This window comes from Bactrocera dorsalis, chromosome 5 (assembly GCF_023373825.1).
Source record: "Bactrocera dorsalis isolate Fly_Bdor chromosome 5, ASM2337382v1, whole genome shotgun sequence".
NCBI classification, from domain to species: domain Eukaryota; kingdom Metazoa; phylum Arthropoda; class Insecta; order Diptera; family Tephritidae; genus Bactrocera; species Bactrocera dorsalis.
This window is the reverse complement of record NC_064307.1, coordinates 57,812,831-57,837,185: the sequence shown is the minus strand read 5'-3', so window position 1 is coordinate 57,837,185 and position 24,355 is coordinate 57,812,831. Positions and strand designations below refer to the sequence as shown.

At 32.8% G+C, this 24,355-nt stretch overlaps 1 protein-coding gene and 1 long non-coding RNA gene across 3 annotated transcripts in view; one reads left to right on the top strand and one right to left on the bottom strand.

Moving 5' to 3' along the window:
* The window catches only part of LOC105224744 (F-box/LRR-repeat protein 16), a 162,236-nt gene that overhangs the window by 13,125 nt on the left and 124,756 nt on the right, over positions 1 to 24,355 (bottom strand). The gene's annotated exons all lie outside the window — the stretch shown is intronic.
* The window catches only part of LOC125778961 (uncharacterized), a 104,823-nt gene continuing 96,444 nt past the window's right edge, over positions 15,977 to 24,355 (top strand). The window contains exon 1 of the long non-coding RNA XR_007423056.1: positions 15,977 to 16,677. This is a non-coding gene — a long non-coding RNA (uncharacterized LOC125778961). The remainder of the gene's footprint in view (positions 16,678 to 24,355) is intronic.

Below are 24,355 nucleotides of genomic sequence, written 5' to 3'. Positions count from 1 at the left end.
AGTTTTTTTGATAAGGGTCGGTGAAATTCTGGAATTCGTTATTGTTTATTTTTATATATGGACATACATATGTAATATAAACGCAGTTTGTTGTTAGTTTTGCGTGGAGTCTGTAAAAAATTCAGCAAAATTCGCTATAGGTACACTTTTAATATGATGAGGGTTGCATGTATGTAGGTATGTAGTTGGTACGCTATAATCCGATTTTGATGGAAAGCGCTTAAATGCAAATTCAAAATGGATATGCCTGCATACAAGATTATACTCACATACTATACATGTACATACATATTTACGGGCATTTGTATATCTGCTCTTCAAAACGCTGGCGGCTTGAGTTCCGGTGCGCCTGTCAACAGCAAGCGCCAGTGTCCATTGCCGTAGGTTTTCCATGTAAAATATATAGTAAATATGTGTGTACATATATGCGTGTATTGCATGCAAATTTGTCCATATTTACTTTGATATTATCGGCATAGCATAGAAATAATGACATTAATACAAAGGTTGCTGTTTGCATCTCTCGACTAACAAGAGAAAAATGCATATATTACTTGGGTTGAAAGTCTAGAGATATGTATGTGTTGTAACGGACCTTTTCGTTATCTATTTGAGAGTTGGCCGCTTTAAGGCCTTCGAAAGAGACGTTGGTTTTCATCTTGGCCTCCTTCCTTCATAAACAGAGCAGATGTGGTATTGCGAGAAGGTCAATAACTTGAGAACGATCGTATGAAATATTTTGAAACATTTACAGTATTATAGTTAAGGTTCGCACTCTAAGGGCTGGGTAGAGAATTTTTGTTTGCCTCACGATGTCTTAGTCAGTTGAAGTCCTTTTCAATAGTAAAAGATTTTATCTATTTGTTGGTACTACTCAATCGCTTAATAATTTTTGTCAATCAATGCATACTTTAGTATTAAACAACGTAATAATGTTGAAAACTAATAGCTCAAGAATGTTCATGGTAAAATTTCTAATTGATATAAAATATTTTAAATCACTACTAAGAAAGTATTATGTGACCGTAAAATATTCTAAGTGCTTTTAAAATGGAAATATGACGTACTTTCAAAAAGAGGTGCCAAATTGCGTCTATCATAATTTATACTCCCAACTCCGAAAAACACATATCAATCCTCGTATTTGTTTTCCTTTTACAGTTATTATTAACCTTTTTCCGTCGTAGTAATGCTTATATACATATATAACCGCAAAGAGTAATTATATTGCGAATCAAATAGTATGTGGTCAACGCGAATTGCCTGTGGTAGCATTCACGCTATATACTCATATGCATGTACGAGTATACTATATGATATTTGTATTCGTTTTTAAAACGAATTGCCTTCCACGTGATAAAATATAAGCATATTTGAGCGGTGTTTTTCTACCTGAGGTGATAGTTTAAAATAAGTGGTCAAGAAAGGTGGGCGGATTATTATATGAATATATCAAACTATTGTAGAAGGCCACTCATGAACTCTACGTTAGGCTATCATCAAGGTAGAGACGTGTCTATAACGGAGTGAAAGCTCAAAACTAGTATGTAGTCAAGGAGTGCAAAAGTGCAAAGCCGATGAGCTTGTCGGGGAGGCCGCTCCAACTTTCATCCAATTGGAAGTGAGTCGGTTTTCCGATGTCATCTTATGTTCTAGCTTTGGACTTCCGTTGAGCTCGGAAAACACTGGTCAGCAACCAGAACTTGTGTGAATGCGAGATCTTTGTTGCCCTGAGAGAATCATACAAGGTCCTTGGAATTACTTGCTCTTAGCAAAGTCTATCTCGCTGTAATTGTGAATATTCTGTCTGGACACTAGACGCTCTTTGCTAAATCTGTATACAGAAAAGCGAGGTGCAATCATCTCGTCACTTTCTTCTCTATCGCCCGGATATTTTATACCCTGAACAGAGTATATTAAGTTTGTCACGAAATTTGTAACAGAAAGAAGCGCCGGAGACCCTATAAAGTATACATATAAATCATCAGTATGTTGAGCTGAGTCGATTTAGCTATGTCTGTCTGTCCGCCTGTCTGTATATATACGAACTAGTCCCTCAGTTTTTAAGATATCGTTTTGAAATTTTGCAAGAGTCATTTTCTCTTCTAGAAGCTGCTCATTTGTCGGAACCGCCGATATCGGACTAATCTAGCATATAGCTGCCATACAAACTGAACGATCGGAATCAAATGCTTGTATGGAAAACTTTCACATTTGACAAGATATATTCACGAAATTTGGTATATATTATTTCCTAAAGCAACAATGTAATCTCCGAAGAAATTGTTCAGATCGGTTAACTATAGCATATAGCTGCCATACAAACTGAACGATCGGAATCAAGTTCTTGTATGGAAAACTTGCACATTTGACAAGATATATTCACGAAATTTGGTACATATTATTTTCTAAAGCAACAATGTAATCTCCGAAGAAATTGTTCAGATCGGTTAACTATAGCATATAGCTGCCATACAAACTGAACGATCGGAATCAAGTTCTTGTATGGAAAACTTGCACATTTGACAAGATATATTCACGAAATTTGGTACAGATTAGTTTCTAAGGTAACAATGTAATCTCCGAAAAAATTGTTCAGATCGGTTAACTATAGCATATAGCTACCATACAAACTGAACGATCAGAATCAAGTTCTTGTATGGACAACTTTCACATTTGACAAGATATATTCACGAAATTTGGTACAGATTAGTTTCTAAGGTAACAATGTAATCTCCGAAAAAATTGTTCAGATCGGTTAACTATGGCATATAGCTTCCATACAAACAACACATAGTTACTAAAAGAAATACACCTTTGAACGGTATATTAGCTTCGGTGCAGCCGAAGTTAACGTTTTTTTTTTTCTAGGCTGACATTAAAACGCTTATTCGATCTATGAGGATCTGGTGTTTCACTTTTAGGACGAAGTAAGATTCATAGATTACGGTTGAAAGCGCGACCTAACCTTACCTAACGGAGGTCAACTATGGCAGGACACTGGCTTACTATCCAAAATAAAGACGAAATGCCAAACATTTTTCAGAATAAACCAACAATATGTTAATAATAATTGGTTGTATAGTAGATAATATGAATTTTAGTAATAATAAAATTGTTTATATGGTAATAGTAAACTTTACAGAGAGAAGATAACGGTTTATCTCCACGGCAGTTGCCTCAAGATAGGCAGTGAACCACGGAGTTGTCATATAAGTTGAAGCCCAACAGATTGATGTCAGATATACTCACGACTGTTATGTCTTGTTTATTAAGTTCATTGCAAAGGCCTATGTCTATACTCAAAATTATAACTTATTAAGCACAGAATTTTTTAAAATTTATAAGAAAACAAATAGTCCATTTAGTAAGGAATTATCCTTAAGTTAAAGTAAAACTCACTATCCAGTAGAGAAAACTCATGTTGAGAGAGAAAGAAACCCATATTGTAATCCAAACTCGATTGCAATGGTAAAACTTTCTTCTGGTTTCTGTTTAAAATACTTTTTTCGACAAAATAACTAATTTTCAGTATTTCTCTCTCAGTGTAGCTCCATCCTCACACATATGCATTGTAATTAGATCAGTTGCAAAATAGTAAACAACCAATACCATAATTGCACCGACTGCACACACTTTAGTGGGTGGTGGCTCTATAAATATTTGCAATTGTTAGTGATGTCAACGATGGAGGAAGAGCTGTGGAATCGTGTCTTGCTTGTCAATCTTGCAATCAATTTGTCGCATGCAAATAAGCAATTATAGACTTATATGTGCATTCAAGCCAACATTTCGACTGGAAATCAAATCAGCAGCTAGCAGAGAAGCCAGTGTTCATATATACGCCAACAGTGGCGAGAAATAAATATGCTGCATTTATTGCTTGTATTTGTAGTTTCACTTAACATCTAAAGGTTTGAGTGATTGTTTTGTGACGCATGTCCGTGTGTCAATCTGTACATATTCATACAAGCAGCTTTCTTTCTTTTTTTCTCAAGAAGCTGCTTATTTGGCGGAACCGCCGATATTGGAGCAGAGCTTTAAAAATTCTAGATGTGGTTGCTTTTTCATTCCTCTATAGTTTATATTTACTGCAAATAAGAATGCTATTTATATCGAAAGAGTTGCGAAGCCTCTGCAATACCTTTTATTGGTTTTACTGACAGTATAATTAGAATTGCCAATGTTGCAGCAAGTAGTGTTTTGGACGATTTTTGAGAATTTACGCACTCAAAACTATAACTGTTACTTATAGAATATAATAATCTGTTCAGTGTTATATTAATTTAGATAAACTATTGAAACAATTTCTGTATTAGCAAATTATTATTTAGTCAGTAAAAATTTGGCATCTCTGCAAAACTTATTTGGCTATGTAAACTGATGCTGGACAATACCAGAAGCGTACTTCGTATTGGGAAGGATCTCTCCGAGCCGTTCAATAAGAAATGAGTCCGCGACATTCTTGCGTTTGATTTTTTCAACTTGATACAGGAGAAAATAATACGAGAAGCAGAGTAAAGTAACAACAACAATTAAAAAAATTTACAATTTGGTTGACAACAGTCGTTTACGTGAGTTCCTGCCAACGACGGCCTTAGCTCATGTGCTTTTACATAAATGAAAACAAGATGTTGGTCAGCGTTGCAAGTATTATCTGGTTCCAATTGGCCAGGTGGAAGGGAAACCTTTTACACTTTGGTTGAGTTGGAGGCCAACCTAAAACCTCTGCAGTGCTGTGGGTTCGGCACCCATGTTAACTGAATTTTTAATTCTACCTGCCTTTAGGTTTAAACCACAGCCACTACAACTCTCCCCAAAGGGTCAAACTCTATGTGCAGATTGAACTCCAAGGACTAACTAATCTCCGAGGTACTAGATTTAAGTCTTCGGTCAGTAGCTTTTGCTACTACCAGTTGAGTACCCAACAAATTCAATGACTGTTGACATTTGCATGAATTTCAAATGTCTTTTCAGTAGAAGGAATCTCATTCAAATTTGAAATTTCGAGACAACCAAATAGCAGACTGTGCATACTGGATTTTAGTCGCCTCTTACGACAGGCATACCTTACCGCGGACAAATTCTACATCCTGTCCTCTCACGACGAACCAAAACTAAACTCTATACCTAAATCGCTCATTATTCCAGTACTGGTATATAAAACTGCACTAAGAGTTTTAGAGAGAGAGGTTTGGAATATTTATGCTGAGTTGTACGAGTTATACGGTGTCACTGACATAGCTCCGCCGACCGATAATAAGACAGTGGTAACGCTAGCTAGGTCATGACGTTCGAATGGACGAAAGCACGTTAGCTTTGAAGATGTTTGATTTGGTACCTACTGTTAGAAGCAGAGAAAGAGCAGAATCTGCACTCATCTGGAAATATACTGTGGACGGCGACGTGGTTTCTCTTGATATTTTCTACTGGCTCTAAACTGCGAGATGAAGCATACATAAAAAGTACAACATTTTATTCTTTTTTGCCACATAACATTCTCTATTCATTTTACCTATTTTACTAATAAGTATTCCTATTTATTCCAAAACTTTATTTACAATAAACATATTTCCAAAAACATTTGTCGAATTCTTACTTATTTGGCAACCCTACTTCCAAATTAAATATCAATCTAGCATTTAAGAGCAAAGAGAGTGCAAATTGCATATTTACATTAGTTATATTCTAGGAAGGCAGACACAGATCTACAGCATATTTGCACAAAAAATTCAACCCTGAAAGTTATAACGAAAAGGAAAAACAAATAAAATCTTATTGCTGAGCAAACAATATGAACACTCAGCCTCCTTTCACTGCTATTTCCGTGGTATTGCAAAGTTTTTGCCATTTTTATATGAAATAATAAACTCAAAGTTAACTCTTTATTTCCGTTAATGACTTTCATTCAATTATGTAGTCGTCTTTCAGTGCTCATTAAAGTTTCGTAAGCCCTTTCGTAGGTGTTCTTTTGCACTGCGTTCAAGCGCTTTAATTATCATTTATGCCTACTTGAATATATGTACATTTATTTTGTAGGCATTAACTGTTTGAAATTCCAGCGGCTTAAGTCACCATCGTGGGCGGCACTGAAATACTTATAATAGTCATTTGACTTAGTGCGCAGGCTGTGGGCAGATAAGTAGTGTTTGCGCCTAAAAATATATTAAATTACCAGTTGTATATAACATCGCGTAAGCAGCTTATTGATTTATGTAACATAGTAGTGGTTTAATCTATACAAGCATTTATACTATATATACGAGTATAAAGAGTAAATAAGTGAGTTAGGACACAATATACTGACTCTTGAGCTTCTCAAGAGAACCGAAGTACTAAAGCATAGTTATGGGCGCAATAACATATGTTTTCCTTACTCTTTGATTGTCGTTGTTTCCATATGTGGAAACATTGTTGTCTTTTCACAGTATCGATTATGTATTTTTTGAGGTTTTACATATATGCGTGTAGTTGCTTTTCTGTTCGCCAGTGGTTTCTTTAGTTACTTCAGTATTATGTTATATAGGCGACTCCATTCACGTATATATGCGTGTATTTGTATTGTTAGATATGTAGGGGCACCTAATGTGACTTAGTTCGTAAAATAAAGCCATAAAAATTACATAATTGCTGTGGCGGGAGAGAGCTAGGACAATACATCACTTTTTGTAGATAAAAGGATAAAGTGCAGGATAAATAGTAAGATTGGCAGACAATCGGTTCGATCTATCATAAAGGTTAAACAATATTTTTAATGTTCGGAATAATGTAAATTTGCTTACAGAATATAACTGTTTGTTCATTGGAATAAGATAAAATAATTTTTGTATTTTCTATTTTTTTAATATATGTAATTAATTTATATTTTTTTTATCTGTAAACAAAATTAAATACAAGTAAATGTACAAACTATGTCGCAGGAATCAACCACAGCATATCTTGATATTAAATCGGTCATTATACATAAAATATTTCTAAAGGCATTGTTCTGTTATCGAAGATCGAAAAACGGGTTTTTCGAAGGATTCGTAGGCTTTGTTAACAATTCCGACACTCGCAATGGAAATAATATCCTCAGAATATAGTGAGTTGACTGTTAATTTCTTAGAATTTTTCAGTTGAGTAAGGATTTGATTTTATTGATCCATAACTGTGGTAAGTTGGTCCGATATGAGGGGTTTTTATAGACGAAAATTGAAGATAGTGACTAGAAATTTTTCCCTTATGCTAATAATGCTAAAAACACTTCATACAGCTTTTATAATTATAGATTTTTGTTTGCGATACTCGTTAATCGGGTTATGAGCCTACTCGGTGATGCAAAAAAGTCACATTAAAACTGCTTTTATGACTGCAGATTACTACTCGAGTATTATCGCGGAACGATATTGTGTAAACAGTCCATTAAAAATGTTGGATTTTGAAAAAAAATAACCGCACGTATTTCGTGCGTTAGAGAAAGGAGTTATTACCAAATTCTTAGTTTCTACGATAGCATCGGAGGAAATTAGATGAATGTAATCATATTAGCATAAATAATGCGGATATATATATACATATTTTTTATGGTTTCTAATAACCTACATATTTCATTTAATTTGATCTGATATTCAATCAATAATTTTCCCGACTATGAAATATTTTAAATATATTTAATTAAATATAATGATCAAGCTTGAATAAATATATATATATAGAGAAAGCTATCACTAAAGAGCAAAATTCAGTCTCTCTCACCACAAGACTTAAATATATACATGTATACTAGGGCTCCTAAAATTATTCGAATAACCTGAAAACCGATAAATCGAATATCCGGTTTATATTATTACGATGTTACGACTATTCGAATGGTTGCTCTGTTGCGAGTATTTGAATAAAATTGTTTGATTGAAAAATTGTTTGGAATTCAACCAGACTTTGATTTTTCCAGGTTTTTAATGTGTGAAAGGCCAATTGTACGTCTATATATTGCATAAGGTCTATAAACTTATATACATAGAAAAATCATAAAGAAGTTGAAAGCTAACTCTTCGAAAATTTGATAAAGTACGGTTAACCGGATAGTCAGAAATGAGATGTTAATAGCATAGTCGACGACTTCGACCTCTATTCGGATACTGTTAACTGAATATTATTATTCGAATAATGTTCTAACCGAGTAATCCCGTTAGTCGATTAGTCCAATACCAAGAGTACATTATATACATATTAGTATTAGGCGTTTAAGTACATATATGTACATAGTTATATGTATATGGTAATTGCCAACCGTTGTGCGGTTCTGCATGTGGTTGCTTTAACTCTGCTGTCCTACTTTAAATTTTAGAGAAAAATCATTCAACCAACCAAACGATGAACCAACGACGAACCGTGTAATTAAGAAAGAAAAAAATCAGTAAAAGTTGCAAATGGTATCCTATGGCAAATACCGCAGTAATTTTATTCTAAAGTAATGCAGTTGCAATCGAACATTTCGCACTAGGCGAGCATGGAATTGTACTGCGGCAGCTAAAACCCAAGTAAGCGCGCATTATTTGTATGTGTCGGTGTGTGTATTGTTGGTTGCAATTAGCAGCATTGGGGCATAAGCAGTTAGCTTGTGAGGCTTCCATAAGCCACAAGTTGCACAAACGCCTTAAATTTCAAACGGCTTACATGTAAGCAGCAAAGTAGGTAATGTTGTGGTGAGCGTGAAACAAGCCGCAATTTACATACGTATATATAAATATGTAAATATATATTTTCATATACTAGATATATATACATATATATCCACTATATACATATATCGAAAGTATATGTTTGCTAATACGCCTGTCTAGATTTTGTATGCTAATTATTTGAGAAGGTTTATCTAATAAAAGACTTTTTAACAAAAGTGATTTAAATTATATATATGTTATTATTAGTTCATTAATTTAACTCAGATATTCAGAAAATACTAATTCATAAAAGTTTTATTTAATAGAACTAGATTTATCACGATTGTATTGTTTTAACCATAAATATTATTTACTTGTCTGAAACAATTACAAGTAAATAATATTTATAGTTAGAACAATCGTGAAAAATCTAAAAAATAAAACTGTTATGAATTAGCATTTGCTGAATATCTGAGTTCAATTAGCTTTATTTATACTTTTTTCTACAAAAGAACGCTAAATTTTACTAATTTTCTGAAAAGATGTTTAAATCAAAATGAAATCTATTACCTCATCTCTCAAAAACCTCATGTAAATTGAATAATAAAAAAATTTGCATTTTATTCTTCTAAATTATTCTCATTAATGTTCCTTTTGCAGAAATGTTTTTTTATTTTATTTTTCTTAGTTTTTCTGATTTTTGTATGCCAATGACAAGTGATGTTACCTGCGTATTTCAAATCTAATCTAAAACCCTTTTAGAATCTTATATATGTATGTTGGCATATTTTCTACACTTTTCATAATTCCCTTATTTAATTTACATATTTTAGTTTGGAAAGTTTACCAAAGAAAATTTAAGTTTTGTATCAGAAGAAGAGCACACGTTACTTTAGACCAATTTTCGATTAAACCACTTTATTATATATTTGTATGGTAGACATTTTATATCAGAAGGAATTTTAATTAGTACGGGTTTAAAGATCTCATATAGACTTTTATTCTGTTTTCTGTCTGTTTATACAAGTATTTATTTTATTCTCAAGGCCTGCCATGACATACTTGGCACAAAAAATTACGTTACTTTGATCAATATAGTGTGAAAATGATACCTATAAACCCCCTGTGTTCAAGAAGAACTAGATAGGTTCACACATGGAAAAAATTCAAACTGTTCATAGCAATATACATACGTATATTAAATATATTACTTTTACATAAATTCCTGAACTTGTTCACTTACAACTTTTCTAAGATTTAATTTATACTCAAACCGTATTTTTCAAAAATGTATTTTTTTCCTTTGGCAGTCATGTTATTAGATGATAGTAATGAAACTATTAGACTTAAAAGACATCATATTCTAGATCTCCCATTTAGGAATTAAGTTAATGTTTAATTACATATGTTACTATGATTTTAAATGTACATATAATTAAAATTTTTTATATAAACTTTTGTATTTAGAACATATTGTTATATTATAGATGAGATCAAAAATATAAGTCAAATTATGGTTTTGTTGTCAAATTTGCTTATTATTTACTAAAAAAAAAATACTTTTTATAATAATGAATATTCTTGTGACTCATACATAAGAACTAGAATTTGTTTATCAGCAAACAAAGATGTGATTTAGTGAAGGGAACTATTAGCTAATCTATTATCTTTCTGCGTTTGAAAAAATCTTACTTAAGTATATACTATATGTAGTTAATATCTGTATATTCATATATAATTTTTTTTGATAGAAGGTTGCTTGCGATTATTGAGATAATTTTCTGTGATTAATCACTTACACGATTGAGCGATTCCATATATAACTTGTTTTTATGCCAGCTTTTTTCCTTGATTGAAAAACGTCTCTGGAATACTTGTATAATTTCATGAAATAAAAAGGTTATTTTTGAAATCTTTGACCAATTTCGCAACTGTCTAAGATACGTGACTATAGTCATGTAATGTAAACTGATCTGCCACAAAAATGTCTGTGTTTTTGAGTTGTTGCTAAAAGCCTGCCTTTTACTTAAAATTATTTGTTATAAAACTTGTGAGAATTGTCACAACGGTTTCGTTAGGTGGATAAGGTTATATCTAACCTTCGGCAATATGAGCTTAAGAGTAGATGCGATGCAAATGTTACCTAACAGCATGAAAACATACTTAACCAAAAACTGTAAATGTTAATGTTGCGATAGATGCGATGCAAATGTTACCTAACAGCATGAAAACATACTGAACCAAAACCTGTTAATTAACATTTGCAATTTTATTCTAAAAGTTCGTGGCTTTAGTTTTAGTTAAATTTACAGAGGTTTATATAGAGCAACATGTTGTTAACATTTTGTTAAACGTTGTATTCACTGAGCTCATACATTATACTCGTATGCGACCGTGGGATCTGATTCCATAATAAATTCTTTATTTTTATATGTACGAGTATATGTACATACATACATTAATTTTAGCATCGTTATGTATATATTTGCTATCAATCACTTAGTCGTTTCTAATATTTTTCTTAGCATTTCATAATGTTGCGATTTGCCTTCGATTATCGTTTGCACTTACTGCATTTACCCACAGTTGCTGAAAGCTTGTGATTCATAATTCATAACAACCGCAGCCTTCAGCGGTGGGAGTAATGGGAGCAACCACAAGCAATAGCAAAAAAGGCAACAACGCATTTCGTATATAAAATAACAGTGAATAGAATATGACACTCATGCGATTGAGATCACATTAGCGGCATTTGAGAAATAGACGTAGACATAGACATAAGAAATAGAAATAAAAATGATTTAGAAAAAATCAAACTTATTTGCGCTTATTAATCTGTTGGCTAATTGGCAGCGCAATCATTTTGTTATCAGTCGCGGCAAAGGCTGGACCTCAAACAGCGCTGATACGAACACTGATGGGAAGGCGAGAACAAATTCAAATTCATGGATTGTTTACTAGTTGGAATGAGTTTGAGTAGAAATGTTTTGTGGAAAATTTCATTCAGTGAATGTGATTGTTAAATCTTTCAGACCAAAATGAATTTCGATTTTATTTTATTTAAGGAATATTTTTGGTGACAAAAAGCAATTGAAGTGATTAATTTGTGAAAAATAAGAAGTATAAAATAAATATATTTTATGAAAAACAATTAAAAATAACCACAACCTCGAGTGATATTTACAAGTTTGAGAGTTATAATAAAAAAATCTGTTTCATATAAATAAATGCAAATGGGTTAAAAATTTTTAACCAAAATAAAAGAAAATATTAGAATTATCAAACAAAAATTGGAGAAATAAAAGAAATGCAACTGGTTCTTACATTTTTGGAGCTGAAATTGTTAATTTTAAATTTAGTATTTTTTATAAAAACTATTGAAATTACTTTTTTTGGTTTGAGTGACTATAAATTCAATTAACTAAAAAATGAAAGATTGAAAGAGTAAATGCAAGTGATTTTGAGCTAAACTAGTTCAATATATTCATGTTTTAAATTAAAATTTTGTTTAATTTTTTCGAATTATATACAATATATATTACAAAAGAAAGTGCAAGTAGTTTTTGATTTGAGAAAACTTATATAAAACAATGAAAGCATTCCATTTAGAATTAAAATATTATAGAAGTTAAATTTTATAATAAAAACTGACACAAAAAAAATCAAACATTCGAAAAATTTATTTTAATATTTTTTAGAAAATACAAATTGTATTTTTTGGTAAAAAATATATGAATATATTTATAAAAATATTATCCATTAAATGAATAATTTATATACATACATATATGTATATACTAGAATGGGTAAAAAAACGAATGTTTTTTCCGCCTGGTTCTCTGAAAAATTGGTTGATAAACATTTCTAAGAGATGAGCTCTAATAGTAACGAAAAGATTCTTCGCCTAACGGTTTTCTATTGTTTTCCTATTATCAAACCGAACAATTTCTATCTCGCTTCCAAATTCTTGAAAAAATATTTCATTTCACTGATGTTATAGGCAACGAAATATTTTTCAAGTAGTTGGTAGCAAGTTACAATTTTGATAATAAGAAAGAAATAGAAAGCGGAGAACCTTCATGTTACGATTAAGTGCTCATACTTGGAGAGCCTTATTTGGAGGTGTTTATGAACCAATTTTCAGAGTTCCAAGCGAAAATAAAGATACATTTTTTGACTCACACTAATATATGTATAGGTTTATACCATATAAAGAAATTTGTGTAAAAAATATATTTTGGAAAAAAGTTTTGATTTCGGATAAAGATTTTATAATATGTGCACTAATAATAATTTGTGATGAAAATGGATTTCGAAATTTAAATAATATTAGTGAGGAAAATGAACTTAATATAGTTTTTAAACTTTTTTTTCAATTTTAAGTTAATTAAAATTGTTTTAATTTGCATTTTTTAATTTTTTCTTAATAAAGACGTGTTTAACCGCGATATAATTCCGTTTTACCGTCCGCATAGAAACTGAAATCCAAAACAAACTTTGAATTTACTAATAAATCTATTTCATTGCTTAAACCAAAAATTTAAAAGTTATTCGAAAAATATCCGTATCTAACGAATTAGAAAAAAAGAATTTTTTCGAAAATTTTGTTTATGTAAAAAAACATATTTATAATTAACAAAAAAAAGTATAAAAAACATGATTATTGATTGTATTTTATTCATTTATTTTTGTTTTAATCATTGAAATTACATTTAAAAAATTAAGTTTGCTCGAAATTTGAAAATAATCATTTTTTATTTGAAAATTATTTTATATTAATTTTTTCAGTTCAGTTTTCTAAATAATGGAATTTTGAATTATACAAATTTTTCTTAAGCCTTTCTGAATGTTGAGTGTCCATTGCAAGTGGCATAGCTTCGTTTGTTCGTGTTATCAAAAAAAAAAAATTTAGAACTGTTTGCAATATTAGAATCAATTTAGTATTTAACCAAGCTTGCTTAACGCAATAAAAAAATCGTATGTATACCAAATGATTTGAAATTAAACAAACAAACAAAAAATATATATAATTAAAAACGTAGAAAAAAAAATTAATTTTTCAGTTATTATAAATATTTATTTATTTCTTTTTTAATACATTGAAATTTGAATTAAAAAAATTAAATGTATTTGAAAATAAAAAGAAATATTTTTTTTTATTTTTTAATTATTTTTTATTATTTTTTAAGTCTAAATCATTGAAAATTGATTTTAAAAAATTGAATTTATTCGAAATTTTGAAAATAACATATTTTTTTTTTTTAATTTTAAACTTCTATGAAATTCTGCTTTGCCGTCGCCATATTCTGTTACAGTTTCATTTTGTGACCGACACTAACGGGTAAAAGTTGTACAAAGAGGTGATTCCCGGTTTTACTTGAATTTCAAGCGAAGCAATACAAAGAAATTGTGCAATAGCAACAAACCAACAACTTGCAAACGGCAATTTAACCTCTTTCGTTAAACTTTTCTTATCTGCAATTTACTCGTTTTTGCGATCACAAATCATGGAATTGTGATGATATCAACAATGACGGCAGCAGCCAGCAGTGACAAAAATACACACAATCAGTTCGCGCGAGTGGCAACAGCGCAAAATGCTCAAATGCACGCTAATCCAGCGTAAAAATGTAAATAACGAGCGAATTTTATTTACGTTGCAAATTCAACAAAACGGTAAAACAAGTGAAAATGAGATTAGGAAAGCCGTTAAGCTGGAAAAAAGCTTGAAAGCGCAGCGAAGACGATGTTGCCGTGCTTGTAGCAGGAAGCGACAGCCCGCATACACACATACATATGTATGTATGTAGAAAATTGTACGCGTTTGTGAGTGTTTAAGTGCGAAATCGGTGAAAGGCGCTTATTTCGTGCGCATTGAAGTGTTAAATTTAATTGAAATTCTCGATGTTTTTGCTTTGTTTCTGTGCGTCTTGTTTTGCACACATTTATTGACAATTGGTTTTTGTGCGTATTCTAATGCAAGTCTAATTCGTACACGACTCACAACAATGGCCAGAACTGTGCTCAATTCAGCAAAGTTTGCCTTGTCTATATTTATAGTATGTATGTGTGTAAGTAAATAAGCACAGTTATGCGGAAAGTGTGTCGATGACGAAAGCTTCCTTGGAATTCAAATTCATTAAATTTTATTTATTGTACACACATATACATACTTACAACATGTATATACAAATAGTATTACTCTACTTTTGCTATTTTTTGGTTTCCTTTGTGCTTGTAACAAATAATTCCTTTTAAAAAGTGGCATTTGTGTAATAAAACATATTTTGTTGCTGTTATATGCGAAAATTCATGTATAGCAATGTATGTGTAGAAATAAAAAAACAGCAAAAATGCATGGCAACATTCTTGAATAAAATATGCAATTAAAATTGGCAATTTTCATATTTAAACTTTTAATCGAAATCTTGGATTCATGAGTTTAATGAGCGTGAGAAAACTAGTTTGCTTTAATTATTTAATTGATGATAAGGTAGCGATTTAGCTGGCTTTCGGTAGTTAGTGCCAGAAAAAGATTTAGTGGGGTTTCTTTTTCAAAAAATTTAAATAAAACCGAGTTTTTCAAAAAAGAATTTTCAAATCTAACAAGTTGCAATATATAACAATTTCAAATGAAATAAATTGGTTTAATTTTAATATCTCCTAAACCAGTTAATCCACAAAAACCAAATTCGCTTACGACAATACCCCTATCGACACTGAAAATGGTTGATACCGTCCACTCCCCACAACCACTCAATAGGTGAATATGACAGAGATGTAAAATTTTACACCCGAATGGGCATGAGCCTTAATAGGTGGCGGGATAAAAACTGACGATGGGCGTAGCACCGTCCACTTTTAGGTGAAATCACATATCGCGGGACCCGCCCGACCGATTTAAATTTAGTACGTGACATTTTTCTCCTAAGTAACACTGCAAAAATTGGCAAAATCAAACATATATTTGTATATTATATATATGTTTGGATTCCGATCTTCTGGTTGAGAAATTGCAAGTGTATAAAATGTTAGGTTTCGCTCTAATTTAATCCTTCCTTCCTTGTTATACTTTATCCTTTTGACTTATAATGGTTTTCTACATCATCATCTGGTTGTAGCACTTTTCACATTTGAGGTGACAAATACTTAATATTTTCGAACTCGTTCAAACGTTAATTTTAACAACGGAAAGTTCTTAACCGCCACGCTCTATGTATACCACATATGTTTACGTATTTCACAAAGGGTTTTTTAAATGCTTCCAATTCAGCCATTTAAAGAGCTCATGACCATGGAGTGGTTCTGTTGAACTGTTTCAATATTTTTTTTATTTTACGCTAAAAAGTTTAGATTTTCTTTTCAACGTGTTTGATACTTAATGTTAGAATTTTACTATATATTTCATATGTATATGCATGACTAAACTGTGCTCACGGCATCATTTCTTATTTTCGCTTATCATGGGCTCATCAGGCAGGCATCACATTCCATAGCTTAGAAGCTATCAGTAGGGTATCAAGATGCTGTTAAATTCAATCCGCTGTAATAGGCTTAAGGGCTAGACGGTAACAGACGGTTATATAAAATTTATGTACGTACAGAGATGCTTATATATATAAATTGAGAAATACCACATATATACCATATATAAACTTTTAACATATTTCAGTGAATACGCTTCCTCGCAAATCCGTTTGCTACATATCTAATAGTAGAACTGCGAGTCACATATACCCTTACATGGCTTTACACATTTTAGATAACACCGCTAACAGCACTATTTCCTACATATACATAGTATGTTGATACTTGCAGACATCTTCAGCAGCCTTCATACACAGCATATACTCGTATAAGTGTGGATGTATGTAAAGGGTGATTTTTTAAGAGCTTGATAACTTTTTTTTAAAAAAAAACGCATAAAATTTGCAAAATCTCATCGGTTCTTTATTTGAAACGGTAGATTGGTTCATGACATTTACTTTTTGAAGATAATTTCATTTAAATGTTGACCGCGGCTGCGTCTTAGGTGGTCCATTCGGAAAGTCCAATTTTGGGCAACTTTTTCGAGCATTTTGGCCGGAATAGCCCGAATTTCTTCGGAAATGTTGTCTTCCAAAGCTGGAATAGTTGCTGGCTTATTTCTGTAGACTTTAGACTTGACGTAGCCCCACAAAAAATAGTCTAAAGGCGTTAAATCGCATGATCTTGGTGGCCAACTTACGGGTCCATTTCTTGAGATGAATTGTTGTCCGAAGTTTTTCCTCAAAATGGCCATAGAATCGCGAGCTGTGTGGCATGTAGCGCCATCTTGTTGAAACCACATGTCAACCAAGTTCAGTTCTTCCATTTTTGGCAACAAAAAGTTTGTTAGCATCGAACGATAGCGATCGCCATTCACCGTAACGTTGCGTCCAACAGCATCTTTGAAAAAATACGGTCCAATGATTCCACCAGCGTACAAACCACACCAAACAGTGCATTTTTCGGGATGCATGGGCAGTTCTTGAACGGCTTCTGGTTGCTCTTCACCCCAAATGCGGCAATTTTGCTTATTTACGTAGCCATTCAACCAGAAATGAGCCTCATCGCTGAACAAAATAAATCGGACGTAAAGCGCGAAACACATTTCGAACCGAACACTGATTTTGGTAATAAAATTCAATGATTTGCAAGCGTTGCTCGTTAGTAAGTCTATTCATGATGAAATGTCAAAGCATACTGAGCATCTTTCTCTTTGACACCATGTCTGAAATCCCACGTGATCTGTCAAATACTAATGCATGAAAATCCTAACCTCAAAAAAATCACCCGTTACATATATTATGCGTGCCATTTAATTTTATTTCTATTTATTACATAAGCACATGGAGCACTAGTCTTATTGGCTTATTCATTTAGCAAATATATCTTTAAGGATGAGTCGTGTGTGCCTAGTATTTCATTTATTTATGCTTTACTTAGCCGTCTACTCGTATTTTCTAGGCTTTTGGCGCTGACGATGGGTATTATAGGCGCCAATAACCTCGCCTTCTCTTGGCTGATGTTGGATTCTACTGCTCCTGCTACAGTTGCTGCTGCTGCTTAACACGTTAGCATTGACGTTGACATTGACAGTTGAATGGAAATTTTGTGCGCTTTTATTTGCCATCGACATTGGCATACTTCATTCATTCATACATATTTATGTGTATATGTATATCTACGCAAGCAAGCAAGTGAGTATGTATGCATTCATTTCTCTTGACATGCTGGCGAATCGCCTTGGTTTGCCGTTGATGTCAGCCAGTGACGTCGCTTTGCTTGCTCCTCGAGTTGCACAAGTGCAAGTCCACACTACACTTTGCACATTTATTTGCCTAAGCATCGATGAAGTCCTTTGGTATTCGTTATTTGAGTTTATGTCTGCAAGTTTGCTAAAAGTTCCCTGTAGGGAGTATAAAAAATTTAAAGATACTATACAAAGTAAACTAGTGTTTAGTTCAGGCTGGCGTGTTGTACGCGTAGTGGCAAAGTTTGTTTTTCTCCTTTTACATGAGTTTAATTTAAGTTTCACTAGAAGCCATCAGATGGTATCAGGCGGCGGTACAGACTTCACTACTCTTTTAAGCACTGTTAGTAAATCATATTACTATTCTCAGCTCATATACATTACGAACTGTTTTCCGTGAGAGAAGATTCCCTAATGAATGATGCTTGCCGTCTCTTTTTTCTCCACAATATGAGCTGGTTGAACGCTAGATTTCGGCTTTAAAAGTCTGTAGCTTTTCAGCCTCTTTCTATCACAGCTCAAAGAAATGTTTAAACAATTCATAACGCTATCATCACAGCACTATGGAGGGAACTCTTGAATGTGTTTGATAATTAACTAATTTATTTTATCGCTAATAGAGCGGAACTCTTACTGAGGTTATTTTTCAAAAAATTAGTACAAATTGTCAGCTATCAGCTTAAAACTGGTTAACGGCTACAGAAAGCTTGGTTATAAATCGCTATGATTACGAGTCAACATTATTCTCATTTTGTATTATTGGCATGTCCAAAAACTTAACTTCTGGGATGGTTAAAAAAATCAAAAAGTATATTTGTGATGTCAGATCGGAACACAGAGTACATCTAGATGACTGAATGATAATGCAATTTTCTATAAATTTGATAAACCAAAACTTGCAAAGCGCCATTTATAAAAATTTTAGTTTTATTTATCCTGTTGGTATATGCCATAGGATCATTTAAAATTCGTAAAATGTTGCTTTAAAAATTTTACTAATAGGAAATATGCATGAAATTTTTAAAATGAAGCTAAATAATTGTTAACAATGTTATAAAATTGTTCTTAGAAGTACTCAGATAGTCAGAGTCATGAGATCATTGAAAAATGGTTTCATGCGATATGCTCATTCTCCTCCTTATTACAGAATTTCAACTAATTTTAGGGATGCTTGGGTTCCACATTTTGAGTGCGATAACAATTAGTTGTATTAATGTACGGGTTAACATGATTAGGGCTTAATTTCCAACATTTATTAAAATCATTTTGAAAATTATTTCCACTTATAGCTAATTTTTCCAAAAATACTATTTGTTTATATAATAAATGAGCACTGAAAAACTCAAGCGCTCAGCAGATCACTGTCTCAAGCAGTATTTTGTGTGACAGCAATTGGTTCGCGCAAGAAACCTATAAAGACGCACATGTTGCAGTGATTGGTTTGCGGTTACTACCACATCAAATATTCGCCACAATTCATTACTATTGTGTATTGGACAACAATTGCTTTTTCTTTTTTCTCCTCTAGCATTACATTAAATCCCTATGCACTTCCGATTGGTATAGTTCATGCACGTCATGACGTTTTTTGCCGCTGTCAGTGCGAAATGTGACATAAATTTCGTGAATATTTGCGAACATCAGCTGTTATTCTTGTTTCGGTTGCACCTTCCTTTTGTCTATTTATATTTACGTTTATGTTTATTTGTATTTTTATTATTCTGCTCATGTTATCATCTTAAACACACTGGTTTTTGTCGATTTTTCTCATTTTGTTGTAATTTCACTTATCACAAATGAAATGTTCGCTTATGTCAAGCGTGTGTACACGAGTATTCGTAATCAAAATATGCGAAATGACACATGAATGCCGTGAGATAGAAAAACAGAAAGGTCATTTAGACTGTGCTGATACGACAGTTAGACAGCTAATATTAATATAAATTTCCGCTTATTGCTTTTATTAAAATGTTTGTTACTCTCAATATGCAATGTGCAAAATGTGCTGTGTCATATGATTTCATCTACCACCAACAGCTGGTGGCGTTTGAAATATTTTTGGTAGCCGGAGAGTTTATGGCTATTTGATATTGCAGTCCCCTTATTAGGTGCGCTCTCATTTGACGAAATTATTGTTAGAGTGCTTTAACACACGTTAAAATTTTTGATGAATTTTGTGTGTTATACGAGGGCTGCTATATATATTTCTGGCCTAATAATGAAAATAGGCATATTTATCAACGAAAATGTTTTTTTTCGTTGGATTTTTGGATTTGGCTCGTCTTGGAAGACCCACACGGTCGATTGCTGTTTTGTTTCGGGCTCATACGCATAGATCCATGATTCGTCACCTGTGACGATCTTATAAACGTCTTTTGAAGCACCGCGATCGTATTTTTTCAGCATTTCTTTACACCAATCTACACGATCCTTTTTTTGAGCGATTGTCAAATTGTGGGGGATCCAACGAGAACAAACCTTTTTTACGGCCAGGTGTTCATGCAATATCGAATGTATGCTGGTGGGAGAAATGCATAGGCATGCCTCTTTCTGAAGGTATGTTACATGACGGTCTTGCATTATCAGTTCACGTACGGCATCGATGTTTTCTGGCACAACGGCTGTTTTTGGACGACCTTTACGAAATTCGTCTTTGAGCGAGCGTCGGCCACGATTGAATTTGTTGTAACAGTTTTTCACAGTGCTATAGGATAGTGCTTCATAGCTATACAAAGATTTTAGTTCATCGATGCACTCTTGTCGTGATAATCCACGTCGAAAGTTGTGAAAAATGATCGCACGAAAATGTTCACGAGTTAATTCCATTTTTTGGCCGAGATGAATTTTTTTATTCCCTGCAAATAAAACAATTCACCATTAAATGACAAAACCTTATGAGTGATGTTGTGCTAAAAAATGTCAAACTTTCCAATAGAAATGTCAGATTGCACCTGGCAACACTTAGTGATATATACATATAGCAACCTACGATAAGGCTTTAGAAATCGATCAACTTAAACGTTTTACGTTTTTGTAAAGCATTTGGAGAGTATTAATGTTATATTAGGCGTATTAATGTTTGATTAGAGAATGTTTTTTTTTAATTGAATTTAATGATAATTTTTAAAAAAATATTCCCCAAGACAAAAATGTGGTATTACATAATAATTCATAACTAGCTTTTAAAACCAGCGATTTGTTTGAAGAACAGTTTTGGTAAAATATTCAGACAGAAACTTTCGTAAATAAAGAAAACTAAAATACAATAAAGTACACATATTTTTTTATATAAAAGTCAATTTCAAAATTTATTAGTCTAGGCAACTGCACTTGTGAAGTTTCCTGTCTTTAAGAGTTTTACTTACAATAGTAAAGGTGAATAGTATTCAATAATTACGAAACCCTCAACGTTAGGTAGACGATATTCTCTCTTAAATAACAATTCAGTACTCCCTTGTCAAAAGAGCTGTATTCGTGCAATTATAGATGCATAATAAGGTTGTTAATATTAAGCAATCCTTTAAACTGCAACACACTTCAAAAGCGACAAAATTTAGTGCCAGATTTTTTGGTTCATGAAAAAATTACTCTTTAACTGGGAACTAGGTTGCAGCATAAGTGTTATAAAGTGTATTAAAAGCCGGAACAGGCTGGAAACTTAAAAGGCTTCACAAAACTATTTATGGGCTGCTTTTCACATCGATTCACTACTCGAAGCTTTTTCACAACTTTCAATATTTTGCGTCAAATATAAAACACTGAGCAGTCGTTATATAGCAGAAGGTCGAACGGAGATGCGGAAATATAGTATACATATGTACTATACGTTCACAAAATGTGTTTAGGTATATATTTAAATTTTAGTATTTGTTATTTATCAATAGTTCTGAACTGTAAAATCTACTTCAATTAATTTATTATTTTATAAGAGCAGTTTTTTATTGTCGTAGGAATAAAATGAGTTGCATTGTTGTGAAAGAGTATGCATTTCTACAAATCTATTCGTGCTTTTATGCATAATTTTCGCAAGGCAGCAAAAATCTAATAAATGCTGTTGTAATATTAAATTAAAACATTTTGCACAAACAAAACATAACAAAGTAACTCTTTGTAAACGAAATTTTCGTAATGCGCTCAGTAATGCTAAAGTAAAGTACATAATTCGAATAACACATACATATGTACGTATATGTATACATATGTACTATAAGTAGAAATTTTAAAATTTATGACAAGAAGATAGATTATGTAAAATATTTTAAATTACCGTTAATTTTGTAATTATTATCTTATGTACTATGAATGTGAACAATAACAGCTGAAGTTTGAAAAGAGCTTTATCTATAAATGTAAAAGCTTCTGGAGTAGCTGTTTAGCATGGATACTCAATACACTAATAATAATAACATTATAACAACAGGTATATGGTATTTTCATAGTTGTCTATGGAATACTAATATTATATTATTCACTATGATTAACATCCTAACCAACTTCCTGAGAAATCATACGTTGTTGAGAGTTGCCAAATATTTTTGATACCAGGACCAAAAACATAAATATAAATTGTGACAAAAAAGTATCCGGAAATTGCAATTAAATTTCCCGGGTAATCAATATTTCAAGAAATTTACTTTGCTAAGTTGGTAGGACTGTCCTTAATTACTATGCCAAGTACGAGAGCGATCTGTCAACCAGTTTGTTTACAGCAGTTGCTTAAGGCGGTAAACTTCAGTAGTGTGTTGCGATTTTTTACAAAATACCGGTCTAAAATTTTGTATTTTTAACCACATTTCATGGGCGGAATCATTGCGAATGTTGGAAAAGGCTTATGGTGATTTAGTTTTATCAAAAACATATGCCTCTAAGAGATACAAAGACGACCGAGAGATCGTTGAAGACATGCCTCGATTGGACGACCTCTTCAACTAATGAAAATATTAAAAAATTGAAAGATATGGTGCTTGAAAGTCATGAGGAAGGTATTAGCGAAATTACGAAAAAGCTCAACATCTCTCGCGATCCCGTTCCAATTATTTTGGTGGATATTTTTTGCGTATGAAACGTGTTCTTGCTCGACTCGTCCCGATAAAGTTGATTTTTTTCTTCAAATAGAGTACCGTAAACAGGTCTCTTGATCGTGCGAATTCCGATCTCATATTCATAGAGTGTCGATATAACTGCCGATGAGACATGGATTAAAGATAACAATCGTCGGAATAGAGGGAAAAGAAAACGAGCCGAATCCAGAAAAACCACGCCAAAGCCGCTCAAAAATCATGGAGATGCACATTGATTTTTTAGATATTCGTGGTTTGGTGCATCATGAATTTGTTCCGGAGGCACATACCATCAATAAGGAGTTCTATCACATTGACGCGTTTGCGTTAGAACATCCGCCGAAAACGGCCAGAAATGTGCAAGAACAATTCATTGATTTTACATGATGATAATGCATTATCGTATCGATCCATAATTCTGACCGAATTTAAAGCCTAAAACGCAATGAATACCATCGATCAACCACCGCATTCACCACATTTGGCGCAGTGTAATTTTTTCTTGTTTCCCAAACTAAAATTCCCGCTCCGTGGAAGCCGTTTTCAGTCGATCGAAGGATAAAATAAAATTCGCTGAAGGAGCTCAAGACTATGCTAAACGGTGCTTAGGAAAAGTGTTTCAAAGGCTGGAAAAATCTTTGGCATATGGGTATAAGATCTGGGGGGATTGCTTTGAAGGCGGCAGAATAAGTATTGATGCATAATCAAATATTTTGTGTTTTGTTTACAATTTCCTACAAAAGTAGACCGATAGGGATAGCAAACGACGCAATCTTCTCTCTCTTTTGACATTTAACTTTAGTAAGGTTTGCCATTTGATCATGGAAAGATACACGATCCCACAAACAGTTGAAATTATTAAGTTGGATCATTAACCATTAAGCATCTAGTGGAAAAATTTGAATCCGCAGGCACAGTACAAAATGCTCCCGTGCCAGTGAGATAAAGAAGTACCCGCAGTGTCAAGAATATTGCTTCCGCGATGGTATCAATTGAGAAAGACCCAAATCAGTCTCTTACAAGTCCTTTTCAAGCGTTGGGCATCTCTGTGACGTCGTTTTGGTGAAGAACTTGGCAAGAACTGAAGCTGCTTGACCACCAGAATTATCCGGATTTTCATCGAAAAATCATCTTCAGCGACGAGACTTATTTCTGGCTGAATGGCTTCGTCAATAAGCAAAATATGCGTTATTGGTCAGGCAGCAATCCTATACTCCATGAGTCACCATTGCATCCCGAAAAAATTATGGTTTGTTGCGGTTTAAAGGCCGGGGTCATCATTAGGTCGTACTTCTTCCGTGATGTTCAAAACCAGAACGTTACTGTGAATGGGAATCGGTACCGTTCAATGATAACCGAATATTTTTGGCTCGAAT